Consider the following 10,350-nt stretch of genomic DNA (forward strand, 5'->3'; position numbering starts at 1 on the left):
TGAAATTAGCATGGGACTGCAGTATCCACAATGTACAAGGATTGACGCTTGATGAAATAGTTATTTCGTGATGGCCAAGCGTATGTAGCTCTTTCCAGAGTGAGAACCTTAAAATTTTAATGGTCTGTTTCTTTTAAAATTTGACCAAGCTAAAGTAAAAACCAGCAGTCATGGTAGAGATGAAATGTGCAGGTTACTACAAAATGAACACATTCAAAATCCATTCCATGCGTATCTAGAATCCAAAGAACTAAGGATAGTTCTGTTAAACGCACGCTCAGCATCGCTACATTTCCAAGACATTTCAAATCATCCACTGCTACAAGCAGCAGATGTAATCTGTTTAACAGAAACTCATTACCATGAAAGGTTTAGAAACAAATATCAGGTTCCAAACTTTCAATTATTTTTTCTACCAGATTCATATAGAGGAAGATATCATGGACTTGCCATCTACACCCAATCAGATACGTCTTTAATGGATTGTACCCTTACAGTTCCTGGTTCAAAAGCTTGACGTGTATCTTGCTGATCCATTTATCCACATTCTCTTGGTGTATCGCTCAGCTTCTGGGAAAACTTCAGACTTCATTTCAAATATCAATTCTGTTGTTAACTTTCAAAGTACACCGGATCTTATCCTAGGAGATTTCAATACGGACATCGAGAACTAATTCATATAAAGATCTAGAGAGGGTTATGCTGGAAAAGGATTATAAGCAGATAATAGATGTACCAACCTACTATACTGGTTTAACCTTAGACTTAGTGTTTGTTTGACAACATATATAATTACAAGGTTGATGTATTTCCTACTTATTTCTCAGACCATAAATAATTGCAACTGTTCGTCAGTAATTCAGCGAGTATATTTAAGAAAAAAATTTAGCTGACAGTATTCTGGAAAGTTGAAACCTTTTGGCCGTACATTCAGTCCTGCAAATGTAGACATTCAGAATAAAAATAAAAGATAGATCATCATACAAAGTGTTAAATTTATAATTTATTATGGTCAGGCGGGGGCATCGTTTGTGTCTTACAGACAGTGCAACAATTTCAAGTTGTACTTCAACATCACTGTTTGTCAAATCTAGAGTATGTGGAACTATACTCATGCATATGGCAGAGCAGAGGGGGGCATCGTTCATATCTATTTTATTGTGTACATTACTTTTATACACTGTTTAGATAAGCACATTGGGGGTTTGGATGCACGTAAATTGATATTTTGTTTCAAAAACCTCACAACATTTAGTGTCTGTTCCAAGTCAGACTATCTGTAATATGTGTTGTTTGTTGTTATTTATCTGTGTATAAATCCAATATTTTTTACAACATATCTTCTATTTGTTTTGTAAAATTGTTTCCGATAGCGCTTATGATGGTCTAATGTCATGTCTGAAATAGGCTCCTTAAAATAAACATTAGACTTGTTAAGAAATGAAATAAACACTTTATTAATTTCGTGCTTCAGTAAATCTTACTGGGTTTACCTTCATCAGGAACGCTCAAAGCAGAATATTTGAAAGCCAATGATGTATAAGTCCTATACACATGAAGAACTTATTGACAAAAAGGGACCTAAAATAATAGCCAAACTTATATAAGGTCAATTTTGCCGGAGAGTGTAAGAACCTTAGTAATAATTTCTTAATTCATTAGCGTTGAATTGAAGTTTGTTAAAAATAATGTTAGAATGAAGCACGGACTACTGAGTTGATGCTAACAGTCAATCAGCAGTGGTATCGACTGAGTGCTAGTAAATGAAAATAACAAATATTAATTTCGTGCTCGTCCGAAGCGTTTTTCTGGATTTTTTTCATCAGGAACGCGTCATGTATATGAAACTTCGCCGTGTTTTGCATGTCCCGCTGTGTGATACTGCCCGGCCGATAGCAATAGAATTGTGAAAGCGTTGATGATGCGAAAAATATGCGTATGAAGCGCTTCAAACAAAAGTGCTTCGGTTAACGTTTTTACACCTCGATAAAACTGCAAAAGAAGCATTACATTCCTGAATAAACATCGTTATAACATCAGAGATTAAATGAAAAATAGCAGGATATCTGTATTAAATATCACATGTGATAGTAGTAGAAAATCATAGCTCTGGCGGAACGTTAAAAATAGGTAGTTTCAACATCAAAGAATTGATTTAGTCCTATCATGACATACAATTGAAGTATTCTGTAGCTTTGAAACATAAATGGCACACTACGGTCGTTCGTGTCTTATAACGGCTGGACTATTTTAGGGCTTGTATAACTGTTATCGCTAGATCAAATGAAAATTCAATATTCTCAGTGCAATGATATATTTTCCGTTAAACAATTACATTTTATTCTGTATGTGGTAGTCATCATGAAAATTTGAGGCAACAGAAGTTTATCGATGTTCAAAATCTTATAAATCTATTACATGAAAGGAGAAACAAAGTAAACAACAAAATCTGAGGGAATCGCATTAACTCCAAAAGGATCGATACTGGATAGCGAGAGGATAAGCGTCTACTGTTATGCATGCGTTACCTATCATGCAAATCCACACTCTGTCAAAATATCACAATCGGTAATTTACAGATCAGGCGACTTTTTGGTATCTAAAGATCTAAGATCACGAAAACTTACCGCCAGTGGGTTAAGAAACAGTCGCATCGTATATGTCAAGCAAGTCGTGATTAAGACAATAAAACGTATTTAGCGTCGATTTCAGTCGTTTTTCCTCGTAACTCTGTCAGAGCAGATTTTGTATAGGACGCAAAAAGAATTTGGTGTATCATAATATCATTACACACAATTACTACACAAACATAAATAAAACCAAAAGTATTAGAAAAGAGCTTGTAGTGCGGATTGCAAAGATGGCGTATAACATATTATTAACATGATCAGCCAACTTCTACTAATAAAATAAAATACCCGTTCACCCTCTTAACCTTAATTATCCCTTACATTTGGCAGGACATACCCGTTCACCCTCTTAACCTTAATTATCACTTACATTTGGCAGGACATACCCGTTCACCCTCTTAACCTAAATTATCCCTTACATTTGGCAGGACATACCCGTTCACCCTCTTAACCTTAATCATCACTTACATTTGGCAGGACATACCCGTTCACCCTCATAACCTAAATTATCCCTTTCATTTGGCAGGACATACCCGTTCACCCTCTTAACCTTAATTATCACTTACATTTGGCAGGACATACCCGTTCACCCTCTTAACCTTAATTATCCCTTACATTTGGCAGGACATACCCGTTCACCCTCTTAACCTTAATCATCACTTACATTTGGCAGGACATACCCGTTCACCCTCATAACCTAAATTATCCCTTTCATTTGGCAGGACATACCCGTTCACCCTCTTAACCTTAATCATCCCTTACATTTGGCAGGACATACCCGTTCACCCTCTTAACCTAAATTATCCCTTACATTTGGCAGGACATACCCGTTCACCCTCTTAACCTAAATTATCCCTTACATTTGGCAGGACATACCCGTTCACCCTCTTAACCTTAATCATCACTTACATTTGGCAGGACATACCCGTTCACCCTCTTAACCTAAATTATCCCGTACATTTGGCAGAGCATACCCGTTCACCCTCTTAACCTTAATTATCCCTTACATTTGGCAGGACATACCCGTTCACCCTCTTAACCTAAATTATCCCTTACATTTGGCAGGACATACCCGTTCACCCTCTTAACCTAAATTATCCCTTACATTTGGCAGGACATACCCGTTCACCCTCTTAACCTAAATTATCCCTTACATTTGGCAGGACATACCCGTTCACCCTCTTAACCTTAATAATCCCTTACATTTGGCAGGACATACCCGTTCACCCTCTTAACCTAAATCATCACTTACATTTGGCAGGACATACCCGTTCACCCTCTTAACCTAAATTATCCCTTACAGTTGGCAGGACATACCCGTTCACCCTCTTAACCTTAATTATCCCTTACATTTGGCAGGACATACCCGTTCACCCTCTTAACCTTAATCATCACTTACATTTGGCAGGACATACCCGTTCACCCTCTTAACCTAAATTATCCCTTACATTTGGCAGGACATACCCGTTCACCCTCTTAACCTTAATTATCCCTTACATTTGGCAGGACATACCCGTTCACCCTCTTAACCTAAATTGTCCCTTACATTTGGCTGGACATACCCGTTCACCCTCTTAACCTTAATCATCACTTACATTTGGCAGGATATACCCGTTCACCCTCTTAACCTTAATCATCACTTACATTTGGCAGGACATACCCGTTCACCCTCATAACCTAAATTATCACTTACATTTGGCAGGACATACCCGTTCACCCTCTTAACCTTAATTATCCCTTACATTTGGCAGAGCATACCCGTTCACCCTCATAACCTAAATCATCACTTACATTTGGCAGGACATACCCGTTCACCCTCTTAACCTAAATTATCACTTACATTTGGCAGGACATACCCGTTCACCCTCTTAACCTAAATTATCCCTTACATTTGGCAGGACATACCCGTTCACCCTCTTAACCTTAATCATCACTTACATTTGGCAGGACATACCCGTTCACCCTCTTAACCTAAATTATCCCTTACATTTGACAGGACATACCCGTTCACCCTCTTAACCTAAATGATCCCTTACATTTGGCAGGACATACCCGTTCACCCTCTTAACCTTAATCATCACTTACATTTGGCAGGACATACCCGTTCACCCTCTTAACCTAAATTATCCCTTACATTTGGCAGGACATACCCGTTCACCCTCTTAACCTAAATTATCCCTTACATTTGGCAGGACATACCCGTTCACCCTCTTAACCTTAATTATCCCTTACATTTGGCAGGACATACCCGTTCACCCTCTTAACCTAAATTATCACTTACAGTTGGCAGGACATACCCGTTCACCCTCTTAACCTAAATTATCCCTTACATTTGGCAGGACATACCCGTTCACCCTCTTAACCTAAATTATCCCTTACATTTGGCAGGACATACCCGTTCACCCTCTTAACCTTAATCATCACTTACATTTGGCAGGACATACCCGTTCACCCTCTTAACCTAAATTATCCCTTACATTTGGCAGGACATACCCGTTCACCCTCTTAACCTAAATTATCCCTTACATTTGGCAGGACATACCCGTTCACCCTCTTAACCTTAATCATCACTTACATTTGGCAGGACATACCCGTTCACCCTCTTAACCTAAATTATCCCTTACATTTGGCAGAGCATACCCGTTCACCCTCATAACCTAAATCATCACTTACATTTGGCAGGACATACCCGTTCACCCTCTTAACCTTTATCATCACTTACATTTGGCAGGACATACCCGTTCACCCTCTTAACCTAAATTATCCCTTACATTTGGCAGGACATACACGTTCACCCTCTTAACCTAAATTATCACTTACATTTGGCAGGACATACCCGTTCACCCTCTTAACCTAAATTATCCCTTACATTTGGCAGGACATACCCGTTCACCCTCTTAACCTAAATTATCCCTTACATTTGGCAGGACATACACGTTCACCCTCTTAACCTAAATAATCACTTACATTTGGCAGGACATACCCGTTCACCCTCTTAACCTTAATCATCCCTTACATTTGGCATGACATACCCGTTCAACCTCATAACCTAAATTATCTCTTACATTTGGCAGGACATACCCGTTCACCCTCTTAACCTTAATCATCACTTACATTTGGCAGGACATACCCGTTCACCCTCTTAACCTAAATTATCACTCACATTTGGCTGGACATACCCGTTCACCCTCTTAACCTTAATTATCCCTTACATTTGGCAGGACATAGATATAAGAAGATGTGGTATGAGTGCCAATCATACCCGTTCACCCTCTTAACCTTAATCATCACTTACATTTGGCAGGGCAACAAATATTTCGAGATGATACTTCATTCTGTTTGTATAGTAATTGTCCCAGGATAAGTGGAAATAACCCATTTTTCACATATATATAGCTCTTGTCCGAGTTTTAAAATTAAGCTTTCTCACTTAATCTTGTTCAGATGTTGCTACTAAGATAGTTTAGGTTATTTATAAACTATGTAGTTCTATGTGTAGGATGTTACTGCTTCTACAGTCTAAAAAACTCCTTTAACATTGAGATACAACAAAGATTAAGACAATAAGTGACACTGACGATGCTCATGACTTCGGACAGGCACATGCACATTTAATTGATTCAAAGATTATTTTTAAGATATCAATGTCCACCTTTTTAACAAAAGTAAGCAAATGCGTTCAATAATAATTAGCAGTACAAGAAAAGCACTCAACAGTATAATACCGTTTTTTTTAATAAGCAAAAAAAAAAATTATTTCAGCGATTGTGTGTATCTATAAAAATGCTGTCTTTCATTACTAAATCGCTTAACTTTATATCTACATTTGAACATACAAATCAATTTGAATTGATTTACTTAAAAACGTATTAAAGTTAGAACTTCCCAATTATAAGTAAAGTAAAGTTTTCTCTATTTTCATTTCTTGTAAGAGGAGTGTGATTTCTGCTATGTGTAATAGCAGAAATCACTCTCCTCTTACAAGAAATGAAAATAGAGAAAACTTTACTTTACTTATGTATCTTGTGTTCAATAGGTTTCACTTTTTCTCCGTTTGTCTTAGAAGTCTTTTATAACTAATAAAGTGTAACAAAAATACCGAACTCCAATGCAAATTCAGAAAGGAAGTCCATAAAAACTGACAAAATTAAACGCTATCAATCAACGCAACAAGTGAAAATCAACTACCATATTAAGAATTGTATAATCTTTGCAATCTTTCATCATTTGTTTATTGCAAACATGATAAATGTTTTTAATAATGAATGAAATTTCTCATTTTGATCAATGACCATTATACCGAACCCTCATTAGTTTAGTATTGGTGTAACGTTAAATCTAACAAAATTGTCGGCAATTTTGTCGAAATACTATTAATGAACCAATAAGTGATCATGTCCAAAAATAGTCCTAACTTGGCGCGACTGGAGAAGCCGTTCGTGTTACTCAATTTTGTCTGTTTATTGTTTTGTGCATTGTTGTTTGTCTTTTTTTAGACTATGGCGTGGCCAGTTTGTTTGTTTGTTTGTTTTTTTTTCTTCTTTAACTTGATAAATGTTCTGTGGTATATGTTCCATATTTTTATAAAGTTTTTGCTCATCTATGTACATTTATAGTGAACGTCAAAGTCTCCTAAGCACTTCTGTAAGACCTGACTTGCCGTCAGGTGTTTTTGCTTGATAAAGTTCTTATGTCTTTACAATTTTTTTTATTTGGAACTCTAATACCACTACCCTCAAGTCCGGTAATTTCATTTGTTCGTTCAGTCCATTCATTTAATGTGAACATTTTGTTCGTCTGGTAAGTCCATTCATTTCGATATAAACATAACGTTAAGCAAACAGAATATTTGTTTATCAGTAAAAACAATGATTTTGTTATCAATAAATTAAAACCTAACTAAATATCATTGTTATACACTGTGACTTATGTGCATTCACAGTCGTAAAATCTGTCGATACCTATATTTTGGCATTTCACAATATCTTAATTAATTACGTCTCTTATACTAAATCTATTGGAAGTTTGATGAGTACTGGTTGATATTTTAGTCGTACATACATGATTGTTATTAGTTGCTATTAGCTTTAGACAAGCTTTCAGTAAAGTCGGTGAGTACTCTCAGATCTTTACTTTGTGTCTTTTGTGTTTGTGTTAATTGTTTTTGTGACTTGTATCGATCTGATGAGTTAAGCCCTTGTCAACTGATTTTTATAGTTTTTTTTTATTATGTTGTGCTGTTACACCACCGTCTTAGGTGAAAAGGGGGAGGGGTGCGCCCGCAAACATTTTTAACACCCGCCACATTATGTATGTACCTGTCTCAAGTCACGAGCTTGTAATTCAGTAGTTGTCGTTTATTGCTGTATTTCATATTTGTTTTTCGTTTATTGTTTTATACATAAACCAGACCGTTACTTTTCTCGTATTACTTGTTTTATTGTCTTTTCCGTGCCTTTTAAGGCTAGCTAGGCGGTATGGGTTTTGCTCATTGTTGAAGGCCGTACGGTGACCAATAGTTGCTAACTTTCTACGTTATTTGGTCTGTGGTGGAGAGTTGTCTCATTGGCAATCAAACCATATCTTCTTATTTTTATATTACCGGAATAATAAAATTACCAGCCAGAATTGAACGTGTTTCTCCGTCATTACCATGAATACGATAAGGTCAAATGAAAGATAAGTGCAAATAAAACTGAATGTTATAGGATAAATTATCGATGATATTCTATACTAAGTTATTTTGATATATAACAAATTATCGACTACAAACTTGGTTCCAGTATTTAGAGAAAAGATAAATATTGTACCTGGGATTGACATATTATGTCCCAGATTGGATAGTTACATATAATGTGATAAAATCAGCTAAATGATGAAACAAACGTTAGGTAAAAAGAAACGATTGTGTCCTATCATATAAGTTAAAACTAAAATGAAACTTTAAGGTTGTATATTCTTTATGGACGATGCATTGAAATGACGAACGTTTTCAAAATAGGGACCGTTTTATATTTTTCCCAATGTTTGACAATGCATGATGAGAAGAAGCAAAGAAACATAATATAACATTAAATAGTATGGATAGTAGTTTAAGATATTGAACGGGATATTTAAGTTGGCATGATGAAAAGATGAAAACAGTGATTGCATTAAATGTTGTTGGTTTTCCTCTATCGGTTGGTGTATTTGAACAAAATGAAAATGTGATGTTGAATCAATGCCGACAGCCGAAGTAGTACCTAACTCTATAATAAATATGTTCTAGTTGTAATTATACGTTCTAACTTTTTTTTGCAACTCATAAAACACTTCTTGATAAACACACCAAAATGCTCATTTATCTGATTCAGCGGCTTATAGATTGAGCCTGCATTTAAAATCTGCTGGCAGTTTAAATCCCCATTGCTGAACACTGAAGAGGGCTTTATGTCTGTTGCTTGTGTGTTGGTGCGTCATTATGTTGCTGTCATATCGACGTTTAAACATATTCATTTTATTCATATCAAAGAAAAAAAACCATTACAATCAATTGTTTTTTCTTTTTTAAATTAGCATCTTAATGGATAGCTTCAAACTGTTCTACATAAATATAGTTCACATCTGGAAGTAATCAAAAATTTACTTAAAACGTTTTAACTACATATTATAAATAATGATTGATAGGATGTCTGATAACTTCATACTGATTTTAAAACAGTCCGATACACATTCTATATCCATTAAAAGTCTGAGAAGATAATGAATTTCCCGCTGCAACATTATTTACAGTGACATAGTGTTAAAGTGCAGCGGTCGATTTGTTAACTGCTTAAACTAAGAGCAGGTTTTCCGAGCCGTACTATGATCTTTTGAAAAAGAAACGATAGGCAATTGTTGTCAGGTACTAGCAAAAGGTTGTAATATTTCTAAATTTTACAGGTTAAATTGTACACATTATGTACATATTCATCAAGCAAACAAATATCGCATATCTGCTTTTACATTTTTAGTATGTTAATCTTATGTAAAATGAGAAAACGGATCATTTTTTTCAAACTTATCTGTATATTGATGAACACACGATTGATTGATTCTTGTGCTGCTTAACTCGATGACAAACATTGCATTTATATCAAAGCCGTAATTACAGTCAACTAAAACCCCCCAAAAATACAAAGATTTGATATAGGATATAGAGTAGATAATGATAAATATTTGACTTTCATTGAAAACAAAATAGAAAGAAGTGTTTGTATTGCAAATGTGGTCTTTTGCGCCATCCACAATTCTTCCTTGACTTTCATCTTCAAAAACATAACACATCAAAAATACAATGCACTATGCACTATTATAAGCAGTGTGGCTTTGATTTTTATGTTATCTAATTATGTTATTTATTCATTTATACTCCTAAGGCATAATATATACTTGGACTTAATGCAACAATAGTGAAATGTACAATATACTGGGAAGTAATACATTGCGGATTGAAACGTGATCACATGGACTTCCCTCGTCCGTCTGTAAGGCCCGTCCTGAGCATGCTTTGGTTTAAAAGAAAACTTAAACTTAAAAGGAGATTTTGTACTGCGATTTTTTCATACGAATGTAACTGGGGCATCATTTCGAATGTCATTACTGTGTTTATAAAGAGTTCTTTGCACTGAAAAACCTTTGCAACAATATAAATATTTTCGTGGGATCAATTGCCATACCAAACTTTCTAATCTTCATCCCG

This window comes from Mytilus californianus, unplaced genomic scaffold (assembly GCF_021869535.1).
Source record: "Mytilus californianus isolate M0D057914Y unplaced genomic scaffold, xbMytCali1.0.p SCAF_19, whole genome shotgun sequence".
Classification (NCBI taxonomy): Eukaryota; Metazoa; Mollusca; class Bivalvia; order Mytilida; family Mytilidae; genus Mytilus; species Mytilus californianus.